This window comes from Eleutherodactylus coqui, chromosome 9, assembly GCF_035609145.1.
Source record: "Eleutherodactylus coqui strain aEleCoq1 chromosome 9, aEleCoq1.hap1, whole genome shotgun sequence".
NCBI lineage: Eukaryota > Metazoa > Chordata > Amphibia > Anura > Eleutherodactylidae > Eleutherodactylus > Eleutherodactylus coqui.
The window spans coordinates 75,536,452-75,557,140 of NC_089845.1; the positions used below are offsets into that span (position 1 = coordinate 75,536,452).

Here is a 20,689-nt window from a genome sequence, read left to right on the forward strand (position 1 = left end):
GATACAGAATGAAAGAGTTCCAAGTGTGTCGTAATACCGGTCCGTAATACTTAAAAAATGGCTGAACAGAATTTTGTAAAACTTCATGCAACGAACACTCTGGGGCTCCTACTGAAGATCATATTATGTGGGTGAGAATGTTATCTAATGCCCATCCGCAGGGTTTACATCTTTAAGAGTGTGTAATAATGCATGTTGACTGAGAACAACCTCCTGTAACCAGACTTGCTACATTTCTGCTTCAGTACAATTATTACATTTTCTGTATACGTATGCAGAATGTCAGCACTGTCATATCCAGATTGCCAGATCTTTCCTCTGCTTAGGGTTGGATTAAAATATTTGACTAGCATCCAGGGGGTTTCACATTTTGGATCAGCCCATTGCAAAGTGCATAACCAGCTAGAACAGCTATATATTGGGCTTCAGAAATTCCTCCTTTCCAGTTTAATTCTACCCGTGAAATAAAGGAAGTTTGATGAATTGTTTATAAGTCTCCTAAAGGAAAATATAATTTGCGCACACGGCAAGGCTCCTTGTACAATGATAGATGGCCTGCTTTATGTCATCTCATTATTTTGAGAAGCGCTGCTGTGTTCTGCTCCTCTAATCCCATGTACAAGTGCTAGCAGAACGGCACAGGCAAACTACTTCTGAGAGGAGAAGTAGACTGGAAAACATTTAGTGAGCCCCTCCAGCGCTACAACCGGCTTTATCAAATACTCAATGAAAGCCTTAGGCCCCATGCGAGTCATGTTAGGGCCTTACATTAGGTGTACAAGGTGTATATGCCAAAGGTATCCACCCAACGGAAGCCACGAGTGACCTTCTGGCCTCCACCACCTATCCAGTGGCATACAACGGAATCATTGGAAATACATGCTGGACAACGCATTCAACATATGTCTGATGGACGGCTCCAACAGGACCTTAAATTGGTGGTTTTAACACATTTGGAATTTAATTTTAAAATACATATGCAACCAAACAAATAAGGTACCTACCCATCTGCAGTACCCGTAATCCAGTGCTGCAGCCCCTTGACAGCAGCAGTCACCTGACTTCTGCCTGCCAATCAGAGGCCATAGCGTCACTGTCTGAACACCCAGAAAGCATGGATGCCAGGGATATAACCGGCGACACTTATTGGCAGACAGCAATCACTTGATTTCTGCTGCCAACATGCTGGGGGAACCAAGGGGCAGCAGCACTGGATAGTGGGTGTGGAGGATGGGCAAGTGCCCTAGGTTTCATTCTTTTAGCATATGTGTATGTAACCAAACAACCCCTTTAACTGTACCACAAAACCTGTACAAGTGCAAGGATGCTCACAATAAAAATGTAGAAAGGTACTTTTTTTAAATTGACTCTTTACTTGCATTATTTCCAGCATTACTTCTTTTACAGCAGCGGATCCACATATCCCAAAAAAAAAAGAACACAAAACAAAAAACACACAAAACACAAAGTCGAACACACAAAAAAAGCAACGTGAGAAGTAAGCATAAGGCTGCTCTGACACAGGACGCTTTTTACCGTAAGTAGCGCAACATTCTGAACGCCACGCTAATCGTGGTACAATGCTCCTATTGATTTAGCAGACCTGCGATCACATTTTTGAACGCTGTCTGTTCTATTTTTGTGTTTAACGCACATCATCACCCGTCACAATGAGGAGGTGCGTTAAAAAATGCTGTGAAATGTGTTTTGTGAACGCAAGTTGAGAGTGGCCTCAAGATCTCGCTTCACATTGTGTTCCAACAACACACAGCTTGTCGCATTTTTCCCCCGATGTGTCCTAACCGTCCAATGTAAAAAAGATTGTGGCCTTCTTAAAAATCCTCCCCACCAATCGCAGCATGGCGACATGTATTACACATGCTTTGTTTTTCTGCACCTTCTTTCATTGGTGTGTATTGGTGCTGATCCACAGCGCAAAATGTGAACTTTGAGAACCTGAATTATTTTCCCAGCTCAGGTTATAAAAAGATAACTAAAACTAGACGACGTCTATCTGGTCGCTACGGTCAACAGAAACACAATTTAAGTGACACTTTCAATATATAAGCCACCTCCCCAAAAATAAATGTGCGCATAATCCACTGCACCAATTTGCCATAGGTGGCCATGTTGCCGCTCATACCTCACAGCCTACGCACTGCGAGATACACTTGTGTGAGCATTGGTTAGGCCGACTGCCTCCCCCCTCCCCCCCTCCCCCGATATATGAACACTCAGCTGAGCGTATGGCAGTGGATTATCACCGAAGAACAAAAACATTGGACACCTGAGATCCAACAGCTGGCTCCCCCCCCCCCCCCATCTGCCATGGGGGGGGGGGGGGGAAGAGTCAGGAAGCCCCTATAGACACTCGAAGATCACCCGTGCCCAGTCCATCCCATATGTATGCTCGAACTTAGATTTGGTCCAGAGCTGTAAGTAAAGAATGGAGATCTAAGGCCGCCCCCACACAGGCAGGTTTACAGCGTTTAACAAGTGATTTTAATGGGGCTTCTTGAAGGCCGTCTGCTCTAGTTTAGTGCATTTCAGCAATGTTTAAAATGTGACTGTTCCCAGCAAGAGAAACCAAGTAATTTTGTAGATATGATAGCTTTTAATGGCTAACGAACATACATGATGTGATAGCGATCTCGTGAACCTCTCAGGGTTCTTCGTCAGGCATGATGAAATAGATCTGAAGAGGCATGCATATATATATTATATACACAAATACTTATGACAAGGCACAGAGATGGATGTAATTAATTTGCTTTTAAAAGAATACCACAACAGGATGAATACAGAAATAAATAAATGCTTAAATAGTCCACTGATAAAAGATGTGAAGATTTTATGGTCCCTGAATTAGTGTTAGGAGGTCACCAGGCCTGTGCGTTCTAGATTTCTCATACTTCCCAGTCATGCAGCGATGTTTAATGCACTACAACACCCACTGCAATGACGGGGTGCTTTAAAAACGCTGTCAACGCAAGACGACAAAGACAGGTAGAATCCCATGTAGAATCCGTGCCGTGGACATGAGGCTTAAAGTAGAGCTCGCACGAGCGCATCTTGGCCTGTATGCACACGTAATAAGCACCAAGATAGAACATGCTGTGATTTTTGGTGGTGGCACAGCTCTGCCAGCCCTACCAGGGCACCCTAGCCACCTCCAAAGTAGTAATCTCAGCACCAAGGAAGCGGAAGGGGAGAAACCCCATCATAGTTCACAAAAGAAAACACAAGATGGTTCCATAGATTTCTCCTGCCTTTGTGCCTAAATACACAGTGAATACGCACGCATCATGCATATTTACGCAATCCCATTGATTTTTATGGGTAATTTGGTTCACGGATGGGACTTTACTGGCGTGGATTTGACTCCACTGTAACTTTCCGCTGTGTGAACAAACCCTTAAGGGAGCATTTACACGGGCGATTTCCCAGCACAATCTCTGTGCATTGCGATATGCACAGAAATCACACGGGAAAAGAACTCATTGCTTTTAATGGGCCTGATTAAACGTGCTATTTTTCTATCGCATCGTTTCTCCTCGCAGTGCTGCAACAGAAAAATTGCAGCGTGTCCTTTTTTGGGGCGATTCTGTTAAAGAATCAACCATTCTTCCCTATGGAAGGTGGATGGGGTGTGGGACGCTTTTCACATGCACCCATTACTCCCTATGGGAGCCGGTAGGGGTGTGGAATGCTTCTCACATGCACCAATTATTGCCTATGGGAGCAAAAACGCAAGTGTGATGGAATGCAGTTTTCTCACAAAACGCATCACACTCCCCTAAACACAACATGTGTGCAAGTGTGATATTGGTCGGAGTTTCTCGTACTGACGGTGCACTCGCCCCAAGGGCTCACTCACAGAGGTGGACATCGCACGCGAAGTCCGCGGTGATTCCTATTGGGCCACTCACACCTGCATTTTTTTCACGCGAGGAAAAAAAAAACTGCAGCATGTCTTATTTTGGCGCATAATACACACCAATAAAGGCTATGGAAATTTTACATGCATATTTGCTGTGTAGTACGCATTTTACACGTGTGGAGAAATGCACACATCATACGCATTACACGTACACCCATGTGAGTGAGCCCTAAGAGGGCTCTGATTTAAGGCCTCGTGCACACCGCACAGCCAAGTCTATGGAAACTGCGGAGCCCCTGTGGCCAGCAGCTGTATGGTGGCAGAGCACAATGTTTTTAGGGGAGAATAGCTCCGTAATGGAGTCGGATGGTAGATGCCATAAACCCCCTTCCCCACACCCCACCCAAGACTTATATATAGCTGACAAAAAAAAAAAAACGGGAAAAGAAAAACCACTATATATTGCCTTGTATGGAATCTGAGCCATACAGAGCTACACAGTGGGAGCCCAAAGTGGCCCATTATGGCTCTGTACAACAAGTGCTACCCCAATGCCTCTTGCACATGGCAGAGGTATGCAGGAGGTTGTACAGCGACACACAGTAAGGCAGATCTCACCCGACCGGACTTCTATTGTGGAATCCGCGATAGTTACCCACGCAGACGATCCGCGGTATTCTGCACACATTTAAAGAATAGGACCTTCACATATCCGCTCAGATGAGCAGATAACGATTGCCGTGAGTGGATTTTAAATCGCAGCATGTTCTATTCTTCTGCGGACATGCATGGACAGCTTTCATTGAAGTCAATGGAAGCTGTCTATACCTTAGCCCATCTGCAATTGACACTGTACTGCACATGACTGATGACAAGCCGCTGTGGTCATCCGCAATACAGAAAGGAAGGGGTGGAAAGGATGGGGTGGGAAGAAATCGTTTTTTCCTTCACAGACGCGGAAACGATTTGCGATTTCTGCAAGTGGATGAGAAAAACTGCAGCATGCTCTATTTTTGTGTGGGCTCTACACAGGCAGCTTCCATTAAAGTCAATGGAAACCGTCTGACCGGCAGCCCATGCACAATTGAAATTGCGGATAGGTTGCGAGTACCTAAATCATTGTGTAGAGACAGCGCAAGAAAAACAAACATCTGTACTGAGCATGACAGACAACAAGCTGCTGCGGTCATCCGCAATACAGAAAAGACCAGGTACGCAGGGTCGCCGGCCGGGGTCAGATTCCGCTGCGGGCTCCCGCATGGGGAATCCAACCCATCCGTGTGCAGCCGGCCTTCTCACCTCTGAATAACAGTGCCGCAGGGACCTTTGTACCATACGCTTCTAGGGGATAAAATCTCCATGCAGGCAAGCAATAACTATAGCCCCAAAACCACGGAGCTGCAAGGTAATCTGAGCCCCCCTCTGCACACGTAATCCCTTAACGTCATTACCCAGGGCACCGTATCCCCTAACAGCCTCCAAAATGCAGTGGTTTCTGCGTTTAGGACCATCGTGCGCAGTATGAGCCCTGTGGGTAGGGGTTTCAGTTACACTATAGGATTGGCATGTCAATGTGACTGCCTCTACCATGGCACTGCCTGACTATAATGGGGCCCATCCACCTTGCCTACAGCTGATACAACCGTGCAGCGCAGCATTTCATCTGCAATTTTATGCTGGAGGCTCCAGACGGATGAGGACGACTGTCTGCCACGGGCATGGCCAAATGCAGCAGCTTTGTTGCAGAAATTTCCGGACGGTCCCAGTCATCTAAATAGGATTTGCACAAATCTCTGCAACGCACTGCAGAAACAACAAGCCCATTCATATGTATGAAACATCTGGAACAAATCTGTTGCTTGTGAACATACCCTTACGGGGCCCAACGGCTGCAGGGGTTTCCACTGATGTGGTCCAACAGGACCTGAATGGCTTCAGCTTAGAGAACTAAAAAGATGGTTTCCGGGTAACGTAGGCTGTATGCGCACACTTCTAGACTGTATCCGCCCGTATTTAATCACATCGATGAACCCTGGTTAGGCAAGAACAATGGACTATACTAGTGACAAATAGATGTGTCTCAAAACAAGACATTTATTGCACCTACTTGTACTGGTGAAACCCGAAAAGAGACCAGAAGGACGCACAGAAGAAATGACTGCGCTACCACTTCAGTGTCCTTGAATTATTCCTGCAGTCCGAGACTTGTATGTATGTGCAATGTATTCATCCTTACAATTACACACTACCCTCACAAGACAGAAGAGCAAGAATTACACAAATCTGCAAATTTGTATGCAATAAAAATCCTGCAACGGAGATCAGCAGTCAGCGCTGATATAAAGCCTGATATCACGCCGGTTATTACATCGACGTCTCACACAGGCCTTGGCAACTAGATATTTACTGCACTGAAAACCATCCAAAACAGGATTCCTAAAAGCTCAGGTATGACAAAGCAGAAGACTCCGTAAGAGCAGAGCCAATGCACAGCAGCAAAAGGGACATTCCCACCTTGCAAAGAACAAAAGACTGCTTATGTATGCATATACATCCTTTCTACGCAGCCGTTGGGTTGGCCGAGCGGTTCCTCTCCTGTGCCGTTACCACGCTATTTCCTACAGATGTTACTTTTGGTTACTAGGTTTTACCTCCCTGCAACTGTTTGAATACAAAGAAATAATAAATAAATCTCTGCTGACGGTATTTACAAGTTCTAAATCTCACTCCAGTGAAGACAGAAGCCCGTGTTATACCAAGTCTCACATCCAGGATGAAACCTGTCTGATGACACCCGAGGAATCTGATATTACCTTGTAATTACCCGTCACCTTCTCTGATGGATCTCCGCATTCTACAAAAGGAATAGCTAAAAGGGAAGGTTCAGCCTTTACTATCTCCCACCTTGTCGCTGTGCTGTAGGCCTTTCCTGCTAACGAGTGGTGGTGGTCACAGGTTACGGACCCCCAATAAGTCAGAATATGGAGAAGGGTAAACTTTCCATTGGCTGGTTTCCTACTACCATGCAGCAATATGCAGAAATGACACGGGATGAGTTTAGTACTTTTACATAAAAAAAATAAATAAAAAAAAAGATATTTTTGCTCATACCCAGTATAGCAATTTTAAGAAGCCCCCCTACCCATAACCTCCTGTATGACTCCCCCATTAATAAAATGTGACCAGTCATTATGCCTCCTCCATTGATACACACTGCGCTCAAATCCCGGCGCAAGTACCGATGGAAGGCGACTATCAGTGGAAGGGGGGCTCCTGGAAATGCAGGATGGGGTATGAGAATACAGTAAGTGCCATACACATATTCACACTCCGTGCTGAACAACCCCCTGTAAGACCTGAACGTACCCATTTTTTGGGTGCAGTTATTGGAGCCTCAGCCAGAAGTCGATCCAGTAGGACGTAGCATCATCCATCCTGCATATTTCCCATATTTTTTTTAATCCACTTCTGGCAAAAAAAAAAAGACACTGTACGACCGATTTCTGCCTCATCTCATCCACATACACCAGCAAATATCTCCATGCCATCATCTGCTCTGGTAGCTTCGTATCAACAGCAAGTACCCCATAAAGCAAACCTAACCCAAAGTGGGCCATAGTTATCCACAGGCCATTGGAAGGGCCCAGCGTAAGGTCTATTCACACGGGACGAGCATCGGGCAAACGATGCCCGGCAGCTCATCCCAGTGAAGCCCGCTGCTGTGCCGTTACACAGGTGCGAGGATCGCTCAGAGGCGGTCAGCATGGAACGACAATCGTCTTGTGTAAAAGGGCCACAAGGCGGCCGTACACAGTAGATGCAGATAAGGTAAACAAGCTGACTTTTGGCAAGTCCCCATGATCCTGTATAGAAGGACTTCCTGACTCTCCCCCCAACTGCAGATGTCGGGAGATACGATTGGGCAGTTGCAATCCAACCTATTGTCCTTGAGGACATAACCCACCACCAGAGCAATTTGGTAGGGACTAAGGGCTCCTGTCCACGGGCGAATTGTCATTGTGTTCCCCGCGGCGATAATCCGACCGCGGAAAACGCAATGAAGGTTCTCCATAGCGTTGCTATAGAGCGCAGCCCCCCTGTCCACGAGCAGAGAATCATAGCGATTCTCAGCTGCGAATTGCCGCGATTCTCCACGGTCAGCCTAGCTGTCAGATAGGCTCACCGTGGAGATCCGACTGCCGACTCCTGTGGCGGAGATCCGTCGCGGGATACTGCAACGCCTGTGGACAGGCAGCCTAAAGGCCCTTTTACACAAGACGATTATCGTTTGTAGTTGTTCAAAGCCCCGTGGGTTTAGACCGATAGCCGTGCCATGTAAATGCATGCAGAGACTGTTCAGTGTAACCAGCAGCCGCTCAGTACAGTTCAGCGCCATAATAGCATGGCCATAGCTTCTCTAGATGGAAAGTGTTAAAAAAAAAATGTTCCGAGCCGCAGATCACACGGGACAAGTTTTTTTTTCTTGTTAAAAATCACTAATGAATCTAAGTAGAAGTAAAGAAAAAATAAAAAGGTGTCAAGAGAAAAAAAAAATTCTATTAGTAGAAAATGTTCTCAAACAAGGACTGAGGCTTTACTCACCAGCATGATCCTTTTGCCTACATGGCCGCAGCGGTGGCGTGACCGCCAAGTACCGGCTTCAGGGGTGTACGGCGCAAGACTGGTGGGCGGCTGCAGCAGTCATGTTAGTACACAGCTACATGCCCGCTGCAGCAAGTCTTGTGGGATGGAGCAGAACGGTGGTAGATCCAACCAGCCAGTAAAGCCTCCTGCACACAGGTGGAAATTCCGCGGCGGGATTCCCAGCAGAATTTCCGCCCGTACACGCTTACATAGGAGTGCATTACCATACGCAATCCTATGCAGACGGCCGCGACTTGTCTGCGCGAAATCCCGCGCAGAAAATAAATCGCGGCATGTTCTATTTCTGCGAGCCCCGCACAGAAATGTCACTCCCTGGCTGCCGGCTCCGGTCTGCGCATGCGCCGGATGCCCGGCAGGCGACACATGAAAGATCCGGGGCCGCGGGAGCAGGCGAGTGACGCGCTGCTCTCTGCAGGAGCTCGGGTCCCACTGCGAGAATTCTCGCAGCGGGATCCAACCTGGCCGTCTGCAGGCGGACTAACATAGCAATTATTTGAGAAAGTTTCTGCTCTTAAAGATCTTGTCCGAGATATAAAAAAATTATTCTGTAAGGAAAGTTCCAGCACCTTCCTGCCCAACAATCATGAAAAATATCAAAGATGTTAGAAAGTAGTGCAGACTTGCAAAGCATAGCCGTCATTTGCGAACCTCTCATTCCCGCCTCCAAGACTTCTCCAGAGCAGCACCAGTGCTCTGGAATGCGCTATCCAAAACTATCCGGACAATCACTGACCCACACAACTTCAGGCGTGCTCTAAAAGACAACTCTTCAGGGAGGCATACCACATCCCCTAAACCAAACCCAATAACATGCTCCCTGTCCTACCGACCGCAATCCCTACTAGCCGTAAACAACCGCCCCCTGCAGGCATACGGATGCAGGCACTATAGGGCCTGACTAAAGTCTATGTGTATAAGCATCCCTCACGCTCCATTTCGTCATACAGGGCACATCTCCAGCCCCTTTACGTTCTGTATCACCCTACTATCTGTAGAAGTGCTGCAGAATATGTTGGATATTATATATGCATATATAAAGATTATTATTATATGCCATATCTATACGATTACCAAGAAAACCCCATAGCTGCACTGATCGCCTGTCCCCGACTGGTTCAATTACACCAATGGAAATTAATTTCCCTGAAATGTACATAATTACCCCGAAACGTACAGGAATTACTACAGGGAGCCTCCATACATGGCATATCTGCTTGCCACAGTGGCCCAATCTGAACCCAACACCAGGCTCACACGAGCGTATGGTCCTGCCATGTTGTCGCTCACACACATTGCGCTAAAGAAAACTCGCAGCATGTTGTATCTTGGCATGTATTACGCGCACATACAGGCCAAGATAGCGAATGACGACGGACGGCACACGAGTACACAATGTCATTGCATACTGCGCGTCTCTTGTGCGTGGCACGCAGTAAATGACGCTCCTGTGAGCCCTTCTAAGTGCTGCAGATGCTGCAGGGGTTTTATTGTGGGTGGTCTTAAAGCCTCTTCTTTCACCGCCAACACCTGCGCCATAAAACGGGCAAGCCGCGGATTTAGGATCCATCGCATATTTCGGATTCAGCGCAGAACATTTCCACTCTATGAGAAGATTTTGGAAGACTGGCCCCTGTAGCTTGTACCGTAAACACTGCGGAGCGTCTACAGGAGATCCCGCAGCATATACACCTAATCAATACCAGCCCTGGCAAGTCAACCCTACGCCACCACGGCGCGCTGCCCACAACTGTACAAGACGGAGAAGTTACAAGCAGACGACTCCGGGCAAAGGTGCCCCATTTGTGAATTAGTTTATAGCCGAGTACTGCCCGTCATAAGTGGCAGCGATCCCGCCGGATAAGAAGGTGGCAGCGGTGGCACCGGGTTATAGGAGACAAATAAGCAAGACTCGGAGACAGCAGCAACCGTGCGTCAGCGCGGTGCCAAGCTGCCTCCGGCGAGCGGACTGCTAGGATGTGCCATTCCTTCTCCTCTATGCGGCATTCATTGTCTGGGAACGCTCGCCTGTGGAGAGGAGGAACACACCCCCTCTGCCCACTGCTTTATATAATACCACTGGAGATACGTGGACGCACTGCCCACCACACCGGAGGAAGGCACAAACCGGGCGAGCCCCAAAATACTACATCTAGACTTATAGTGCAGCGCTGGCGCTACAGCAGAACATCCCGCTAGTGAGCAGCGGCCGCCCCGATACACCCAGACCTGAGGAGGGGGTAAGAAGGCAAAGTAGAGGGTGAGCCGGGGCAACATCCACAGCACAGCCCGCCACACAAAGGAGGGCACCTACAGGGGCACACCACACACCTGGGCACACAGGGGGCAAAGATCAGCTGCTAATCACTGGACCAAGTGTGGGACAGGACAGCACAACACTGCCACCCCAGCAGGGGCACATGGCAGCTGCCACCTCCTGGGCATACACTGCCAGGCCTGCACGAGTGGAGGCTGTCATGTGCGCCGCACAACAACACAGCAGCCCTGATAGCCCTGGCCTAGACTTCCCCTCCCCCGCCCATGTGACCGTCCGCGGCTACCTACCTGCTGGGACGCCTGGAAGCTCTCCGCTACGGTCGCACACCGAGGAGCGCAGTGTTAGCGGGGTGATGGCCGGGGTCCGCGGCGGTCAGCCCCCCGGTAGTCTCCTCACAGCAGCGCTCACACCCCTCTTCTCCCTCACAGCCGCCCTCCCCCTCACTACACGCTCCCGCCCCCCAGCGACCCACAGCGGATTGGACGCGGCACTGCACCCCACGTGACGCCAGGCCGGCGAAGCGGGATTGGGCGAGCTGGGGGCGGGACGACGGCGAGCTGTCATTCAGCTCCCTACATAGCCGTCTGCACTAGAGTGGGGGCGCACTGGCTTTATCACTAGTCATGGCTGCCCCCCTCGCTAACGCCCGCCATAACCATGGAGTTGTACCCGGTTGTCCGCAGCCGCCCTCCCTCCTTCCCGCCACACGTCACGGAAAAGGCGGCACTAGTCGTTACAAGCTGGCACTTGGAAACAGACCTGCCGCCTGTGATTGGCTGCTAGGTGACTGACGTCACCCAGGGATGGCTGAGCCTAGAAGAAGGTTCTCGAAGGCGGAGGGCGAGAGGTGCTGCGGGTTGTCGCTCTCTGCTCAGCCGCCCCCCGGGGTTTCTTCTCTCCAGCTATCCGCTCGTGTCTGGTGTCTCCTGTGTGTAATACGCGGGTCGCCATCGTTGGTTTCGCCTTCACTATTGTTGTGATGGCGCAGTGAGTATTGTCCTCCAGCGGCCTCGGGCGCATGCGCGGACCGGGGGAAGGGGCGGTGACGTCACGGGTGGCGGTGACGCAACCAGCTGTTGTTTTGACAGCGCCAGCCGCTGCGCTGGCGCTAATGTGTGCTTGTGTGGATGCGTGCTGGCGGGAGACATGGCGCATGTCACTATGGCGACCTGGTGCTGCTCGTACTGTCGGTTACAATGTTGCCATTAGAACAATGAATGACCTCGTGATGCTGAGAGGCGTTGTCTGCGGAGAACGAACTCCGCAGCCAAAGGGTTAATACAAAGTGGGCTAATACAAATTGTACTTGGCGCCTTATTACACGGAGCGAGAAATCGTTGGTGTGAGCGAATGACGAGTCGGCTTTATGATGCCGTCAGTTTACACATGCAGATGTATTTACTTTTTTTTTTTTTGTCCTTTGCTTGGTGGTCTCGGGGCAGTGCGCAGGGATTGGGGGCGCCCATCGTGGCTTACATATGGCTCACGAACCACTGCGTGATATCAGCGGCGAACGAGTTATCGTATGTCGCTTAATTGTTGGCCGTGTTGTGTCTACACTGAGCAATTATGGTTCAAAACTAATTGCTGGAGCGCGCAAAAGTGACGTCCGGCTCCCCCCGGGGCCGCCTCCACGACCGCAGCGCTTTGGGCCAGTTTTTATCGCGTGTTTCTGCGCGGACCTCACCCCGTCATTAAGAAAAGGCGCATTCTGCAGCAGAAACGGCGATAAAAGTGACCTGCTGTGGAATTAAATTCTGCACCGCATGTCAATTTCCGCACGAGTTTTGAACAGATTATTTCAAGATCCACATAGTTTCTGCGGCAAATTTGCCCCATCTGGTTCTCCTCTATGGCCGGGTTCGCACAGGGCGGATTTGCCGCGGAATGTCCATCCGGAATTTCGCCACGGAAAATCCACCTGCGGCCGCTAATCCTGCGATTAACCAGCCATGTGGACGAGATTTCTCAGAAATCTTGTCCCCACGGGATGGCGAATTTGTCACGGCAGAAATCGTCACTGTGGCGTGGATTCCCCGGCAGCAGCATGTCCATTCTTTTTTTTTTTTTGTTGTTTTTTTTCCGTTGCGGCTGCGCTCTCCTCTATTGGTGTGCCGTAAGTGTTCCATGTAAAAGGGAGCCGTCTGCTTTCCCTGTATCCCCAATAGTGTAACCGTGCTGGAGCCTCTGTTACTCCTCCTGGGAATGAATTAATAATAAGACAGCTGTTACCATCCCCTCATCAGGCTGTGCCACTACAGTCCCATACTAGACAGCTAGTAGCAGACTGTAAGCACACACCCCTTTGACTAGCAGAATGGTAACACCCAGCTGTCAATTTATCCAGAAGTTTCCAGGAAGAATAACGGAGGAATTGCACTTCTTAAACAACCCAGAATGATTTCATGAGGAAGTTTTTTAAAATCGCGCCTTAGCCATCCACCGAGCGTATACATTTTACTACAAACCTACAAAACCCTCTTGTGTGATGTCCATAGACTATAAGGCTGGGTTCACACAGGGTGGATTTGACGCGGAAATTCCATCTGGAATTCCGCCGTGGCAAATCCGCCTGCGACCGCTAATCCCGGGATTAGCCAGCCATGTGGACGAGATTTCTGAGAAATCTCGTCCACACTCGACGGCGAATTGAGCAGAATCCAGCGTTCCGGCGCAGATTCGCCGCCCGCAGCATATCTAGTCCTCTATGGGAGCGCCGGCCGCAACGAAAAGCCTGCAACCAAGCCGCTTTAAAACTTGCAGCTAAGTGCCGCAGGTTTTGAAGCAGCGCTTTCCCGGCGGAAATCTCGCGTTTTCTCAATGCGGCCAAACCACGAGATTTCCCCTAGGAATACGCCGTGTGAACCCAGCTTAGGCGCACGCTTTTACCTTCCTGATGTTTGTGTAATTTTATCTTTTCTGCATGGGATAGAATAGTGTAACCGGCCACTAAGGCCTTCCTCACACGGGCGCTTTTTTCCATGATTACCCAGCGTTTCCAGCCCTGCGCTAATCGCGGTATAACACTCTCATTGTTTTCAATGGAGCCTTTCAGACAACTGCTCAATCGCCAAGCTTTCCAGCAGTCTGATCTTTTTGACATTTGGCACACCTCATCCCTGCGGCCAAAAGTGAAAGTAAAATTGCGGCTCTTTGCCGAACGACTGTGTGAGGGAGGCCTAAGGCTAACTTCACACCGGCACATGTGATATCAGTCCGTGAATCTCGCCCCCATATCGCACTCTCCATCCATGTGAAAGCCCCATGGAGGCCAGGCATCACTTCAGGGAAGAAGGGAATCCACCATCACAGCTGTCAGCCATGGCGGGGAATCGCAGAGTTTTTCCCCATTGTCTTCATTGGGAGACCTCCCCTCACGTGCACGTAGTGCGATGCTGCTGCCGACCCCATTGAAAGCAATGGGCGCTGTGAGATCACGCGCTAGGTAGGACATGCCGCGCTTTGTTTACCTGCATAGCCTCACATCGCGGTACAATGCAGGAAATCATCACGCACACGTATGACCCCATTGAAAAGAAGCGTCTTGCAAAGCATGAATCGCGCACGATTTTGATGCCCGTGTGAAACCGGCTTTACTCTATCTGTCCCAAAAAAATTGTATGTTCGTCATATACCTTTTTTTTACGTTTCCTACTGACTATTATGTAAAGCTGTACATTTCCATACGTTAGGCCTGGGGTCACATGGGACGGAAATCTCGCTAAATGACCGCACTGAAAAACCGCAAGACTTCCGCCATGAGTTTTGGAGTGGCTTCGCCGTCGGCATTTTGCTTCAGCCATTTCTCCCCATAGAGAGGAGAGGGGTTGCTGCGGAAACGAGGAAAGAATTGACATGCCACGGCTTTGAATTCTGCGCCGCATGTCCGTTTTCGTGTGGCTTGGCCGCAATGTGTGGATGAGATTTTTGCAAATCTTGTCCACTTTGCTGGCTTATCCCGGGTTAAAAAGCCACCGGCAAAATTGCAGTTCGGAAATTGTGTCAATCCCACCCCATGTGAACCCAGCCTTAATGTATATGGGTTTTACTAATGGAAAAAAGAACTCAACAGACTTTACAGTGAAACGTGTACTTTTATTTTTTTTACGGCAAAAAGTGGACACAAATGTATGGAAACAGGCAGGGATTTCTCGTATGCCATATTTATTTTTTTTCCACGTGTGACTTTTTAACATGGGTATGGTCTACTATGCCACAAATTTATCAAAGTCCCAGAATGTGAGGTAAATTAGGTGTACAAACCGTGTGCGACTATATTTAGAGGAGGACGGGAGAGCGAGGTTTAGGAGAGGCAGTGTATGCCTGAGGCTTCCTCCATCAGTCCCTCTTCTAGCAGCAGTGCACCAGGGATTCCCTATCTTATGTCATATCGGGCTGCACCAGGGATTCCCCATGGACATAACTGCCCACATATGGCATATATACCAGTGTGGCATCTCGGGCAGCTCAGTAGTCCAACACTGGACACTACTGGAGAGAGGAGAAAGCAATAAAATCCAGAGGCTCATTTCTCCTCACCCCTGTGGCGCGCCCCCTCCCTATATGTCATATATTTTATAATTCCCGAATTCTGCAAGTGTTTGGGCAGCTCTGACAGGATTCACACCTCCTCAGCAGTGGAGTAGGGGCGGGCCTTTTTACAAAAGTCGCACATTATAAATGTGTTCCACTTGGCTGCACCTGCCCATTCTTGGTCTTGAATTTAGACCGAAATTAAAGTGCCGCGCCAGGTCACATGTCAGTGGGAAACCTCTCCTCACACGGCATGCGGGGGGCTAGACTGTCCTACTGAAAACAATGGGCGATGTGCACTGAGGGGCTTGAAAAAGTAGGAGGACATGCAACAAAATATATATTTTTTAACCTTGCAGCACCGCTGTGTGTGTGCTGCTCATGTGAATGACTCCATTCGAAAGGATGGAGTTGATAGTCATGCGAGTTTTGTGCGTCCCACAATGCACACGTGTGATTATAGTCTCAGGCCTAAATGTAGGCATTGATAAATGAACCCATAATGACTATATGTTTAATGCATGCAATAAAAACAAAGCATATGTATGTGTAAAACTGCATTTATAGGGTCAGCCACAGAGAAGTAGGCCATACCACACTCTTATGAAAGCAGTCTACAAGAAAATCTGTCTGTTGCCTATAGCAACCAATCACAGCACAGCTTTCACTTTACCTCAGCGGTATAAGAAATGCCAACCAATCACAGCACAGCTTTTATTTTACCTCCGCTCTCATTTCTTATACTGCTGAGGTAAAATGAAAGCTTCGCTGTGATTTGTTGCTATGGGCAACAGACAGCTTTAAGAAGTGATGCGGCCTACTTCTCGGCGGCCCCCTGTAGATACAGTTTTACACACGTGCATTAAACATATAATGTAATTACTGTGTATTAACCTACTTTTCCATGCCCGTGTAATGCTTACTACAGCTGCATCTAGTTCAGCCAATTCCCTATGAACCAAGTCACTGACCGCACTGAGGAAGGGAAATGCCAATGTACCCATTCACTGGCAGCAAGCATGGAAACAAATGACAGTTCCTTGGTATAGCTGCATTCATTCATTCGTTGTACCTTCATTCCTGGCAGCTGGTCCTTATGACTATCCAGGTAAACAAGGGCAGGCCCTCGTCCGATGTTCCCATGGTGCGAGCCCCTCCTGGCCATGGTGCTGTGCTGCACAGCCACTTACAGGGTCCACATGGGAGTGGTTCTGTCCGGACCCGCGCTGGCACCGGTGAACAGTGTCTGCCGTTGGTGAACACTTCTCCTTTGTATCCTTGCCATCATTCATTTTCTCCCATACTTCTGCAATTTGAAGATGGTGAGAAAAATCAAAAGGCCTCCTTCACATCTGTGCTCCATGGCAGATTACACTACCTTCAGGCTCATGTCCACAGGTGTAGCGTTTTACTGGCACGTGAGCCGGCTATCGCCATGTATGGCGGCATATCTCACGCACTGCGCCACTTTTTTCTTTACTAAATTCCCCGCTCTGACTCCATGGTTAATTCCGCCGTGTGAATATACCCCAAGGGCTCCTTCACACTGGCCATCACAATGTCGCTGCAAGAAAACCGCGGCAAAATCGCAATTTTGTTCATGAGACGTTTGAGCATCAGCGATGCTTTTTCTTGCAAAACCATTGCTGACGCTTGCGACTTTTCTCTCGTGTTTTTTCAGGCAATTTTGCCGCGATCTTTCAACGCGAAAGTCAATAGGACTTTCTAACATTAAATGCCCATCGCATAAAAAAACCGCAGGTTTGTGCTTTGCGATGAAAGGGAAGCTCCATAGAGAAAGATGGCAGATCAAAAAAATGCAAAATGCAGAAAGATAAGACATGCTGCGATTTTTTTTTTTTGTCTGCCGCATGGGTGGAAGAATGAGGCCTGAGGGATCTCCCAGCCTCACTGTCACTTCCCGCTGGGAGAGGCAGGGGCTGCAGCATCATGCAGGGTCTGGACACAGAACAGCAATTCCTTTAACCCAGCTCATCAGTGTCGGAAGTATATACACCTTTTCAGAAAGGAGGAAAACCACAAGTAGGGCCAGGCTTAATCCATATAGCCTATTATGTGCCTTAATGAAAAGAGAAATACAAAATAGCATTTTTTCCCATCACCATAGGCATATGAGGCTATTGTTTCTTGTGGAATGAGTTGTATTTTGTAATGGCACCCCTGTGAGCTACATATAATATACTGTTTAATTTTTATACATTTTTGCGGGGCAATTGTTACAATATTGCTGTATGTGCAATTTTTTTTGTTTTGAGGCCCTTGTTAAAAAAAAAAAAAAAGTTAAGCATCACTCACAGTGTCCTAATTTGGGTCATTGTGAAACTGGCAATGCCCATTATGTGTAAACTTGTATTTTTTATTCACTTAAGGGGTTGTGCTAAAATACATACCCCCTCTCTGAATGCAAACACTTGATCACCCCCTTTCCCAGACTCCGCCCCTTCTAAAATCAGCTGATTGTGTTGAGGGGCTGCGGCCGTCCAAATATTTTTCTTGCAATGGCTGCTGCAGGTGAAATGTACTATTACAAGAAATCCATTCACATGAATGTCCATTGTGTAATAATTGGGCAGCACAACATCTGCCAGACCAGGAGCCCCTCTTATTGTCAGAGCATGGGACCCCACTGACATTCATATGCCCTAATTGGGCAAAAGAACTGGGGTGGTCTTGGCGCAATCCCATTTTTTAAAACTACAGTTTATTAGTTCCCTGCAGGGCCTTGAAAATGTGATTTACTCACTGGTATACTACACTGCACTACTTATTTACCCTCTCAAGCCCCATAAACAGCCTCCTGCATCCCCCTCAACGACAGGGTGATGTCTCTTACCCATCCTCCCTTGTGTTGCCACCCTCCTACTGTTCCCCAGGTGGGACTGTGATGTGCTGACACTACAGCGGGGGCATGCAGCCCGTCTTCAATCAATACTACCAAGTCACCTCTGTACTGCAGTAATTGCACTTCCTTCTACAATCGCGGGCAGCAGACTTGGGCCCCACGTTATCTATTTTTATGGAGGTCATATGAGAGCTGCTATACGCTATTTGAACAGTTCACCACGATGGATATTCATTGCTGTCTGTAGTGCATTTTGAAATTCCCTGTGGACTTAAAGCAACCATCCGACCACAGCGTGTTTTTTTTCTGAAAAAAAGGAAAAAAAAGGCAAGACAAATGCTACATCTATTTGAAAAATACTGTTTGTGAAGGCCCCCTAAGGCCTGCTTCACACGAGCGAGATTTGCGCTTTGCGAGATGTACGAATATGAACCGCATTCTTTTAAATGGGGCCATGCACATGCACGATTTTTCCATCTGCTGGGAATTCACATGTTGGCGAGCGCACTATCTGGCCGTGATTCACGGCTCAATATTTGCCCATGTCAAGTTAGCCTAAAGCTGTCTTATGTTAATATTTGGCTGCTTCCCAAAACAACTTTTATCACTAATCCATAAGATAGGTGGCAATTTCTGATTGTTAGGGCCCAAGGCCTCCCTCACGCAGGCGTTTACTGCGTTTTGGCTGTGTTTTGAGCATAGCTGATAACACAGCTGAGGATTAAAAAAAAAAAAAAAAAATTAAATACTCACCTAGTAGGTGCCGTCCCTGCAGGCTTCCAGGCACTTGCCTGTGCCTGCAGAGCATCTCTTGCTGGTAATGGGGTTTCAAGGTCAAGATTGCTCTGATTGAATGGCCTTCATTGGCAGTGGATTAGCCAATCAGAGCAATCTCTTGCTGGAGGCGGGGTCTTCAAACTCCATTACTAGCAAAGGATCCTCTGACAAGTGCCCGAAGCCCCAGAAAGCAGCGCCAGGGACTCAGACAGTGGCAGCATGGGTGAGTATAGCTTTTTTTTTTTTTTTTTGTAGTGCTGCGTCCAACGCTGCCTGAAATGCGACACCAAGCTGTGCCACGTTTTTAGCGACACTGCCTATTCTTTTCAATGGGCGACGAAAAACTGAAAACGGCCAAAGATAGGAGATGCATAGCTGTCAAAGCGCAACATTGAAGGCGCTTGTGTGAGCACCCCATTAAAACGAATGGGAGCGTTGTACAGCGTTTAGCGCTAAGCTGAAAGGCCAATGCTAAACACTGTAAAAAAAACTGTACGAGGGAGGCCTTACTGATCTCTAGGATGGGGTGAGGGGATTTTAGACTCCTCCCTTCTTACGGAGAAACTTGCACCTGCATTCGATGTCTATGGGGTGACGGACAACCCAACTGCTATGGTGCTCTGTGTCTCCATCTGCCTTGGATTTTACATGGAACCTTGTGTTTAATTCTGTACATCTGATAATTGTGCTATTTTCTATTGTTTACCATATTACAGAGCTATTCTCCCCTAAAAGTACTGCATCTAGGGGAAATGGCTCTGTAATGGGTGCCATGACTGTACAGGAAGCCTCAGCTGATGTAGAATACAAGAGTAACAGGGGCAGTTCTGCTAACTCCTGTAGGCTACCTTCACACTTGTGATAAAATTGCGTGATCCGAGAGCGAGTGAAAATGCAGAATTATGAAACCAATGATTTTCAATTGTTTCATTCCCATTTGCGGTGAAAAAAAAAAAAAAAAGTCGCAGCCTGTCCTATCTCCTGTGTTTCCTTATGGAGCCTCCTATTTATCGCAGCACAAAGCACGAACTTGCGATTTTCATGCATTTTTCAGATTAGAAAGTCATATTGTCTCTCACTGAAAAAAAGAAAAAAATCACAATCAGCAGCGATGTTTTTGCAAGAAAAAGCATTGTAGACGTTCAAATTGCGAGAACAAAGATTTTCGCACTGCAAAATTGCGATCGTCAGTGTGAAGGAGCCCTTAACACCTCTGTATATAAACTGTTCGTACACAAGCCTTTTTTGACAAGAACTCATGTCCCGTCCGCAGTCACAGTGCCGATAACAAGCTGCTGTATTGTGGTTGTACATGTAAAATAAATACCTTTTTTTGGCATTTTTCATCCGTTTGTCTGTTTTATGCTGTACTGTATACAACTACTGACATGACTACCCAGCAGTCAAACTCCACACTATGGAGGAAGTGAGTTCTTGGTGTCCACAGAGGAGGCAGGGGTTACACCATGGGTGCAGCACATTTTGCTCTAAAATGCTGTGATAATCCTCTGATATCATTGTTCCTGTACGACATTGAGGCCTGCGGCCCCACATTATGTATCGCCTCATTATGTAATACTTTTCTGTATTGCATCATCTATAGCCATAACACAGGGGTGCATTGCCAAGGAGCTCCAGTTTGGATTCATTCCTCCATAGCATATTGTCTCTGGATTGCAGTTTGCCTATGTAACTC

The 20,689-nt window shown here is 48.0% G+C and overlaps 1 protein-coding gene across 2 annotated transcripts in view; it reads right to left on the reverse strand.

The window, feature by feature from the left end:
* Positions 1-11,266, reverse strand: part of ANKRD12 (ankyrin repeat domain 12) — a 90,881-nt gene extending 79,615 nt beyond the window's left edge. The window contains exon 1 of one of the 2 annotated variants that reach the window (XM_066579554.1): positions 11,108-11,266. The gene's annotated coding sequence lies outside the window, so the exon portion shown is untranslated. The remainder of the gene's footprint in view (positions 1-11,107) is intronic. The other variant, XM_066579555.1, reaches the window with a different exon arrangement.
* Positions 11,267-20,689: the final 9,423 nt, after the last annotated feature.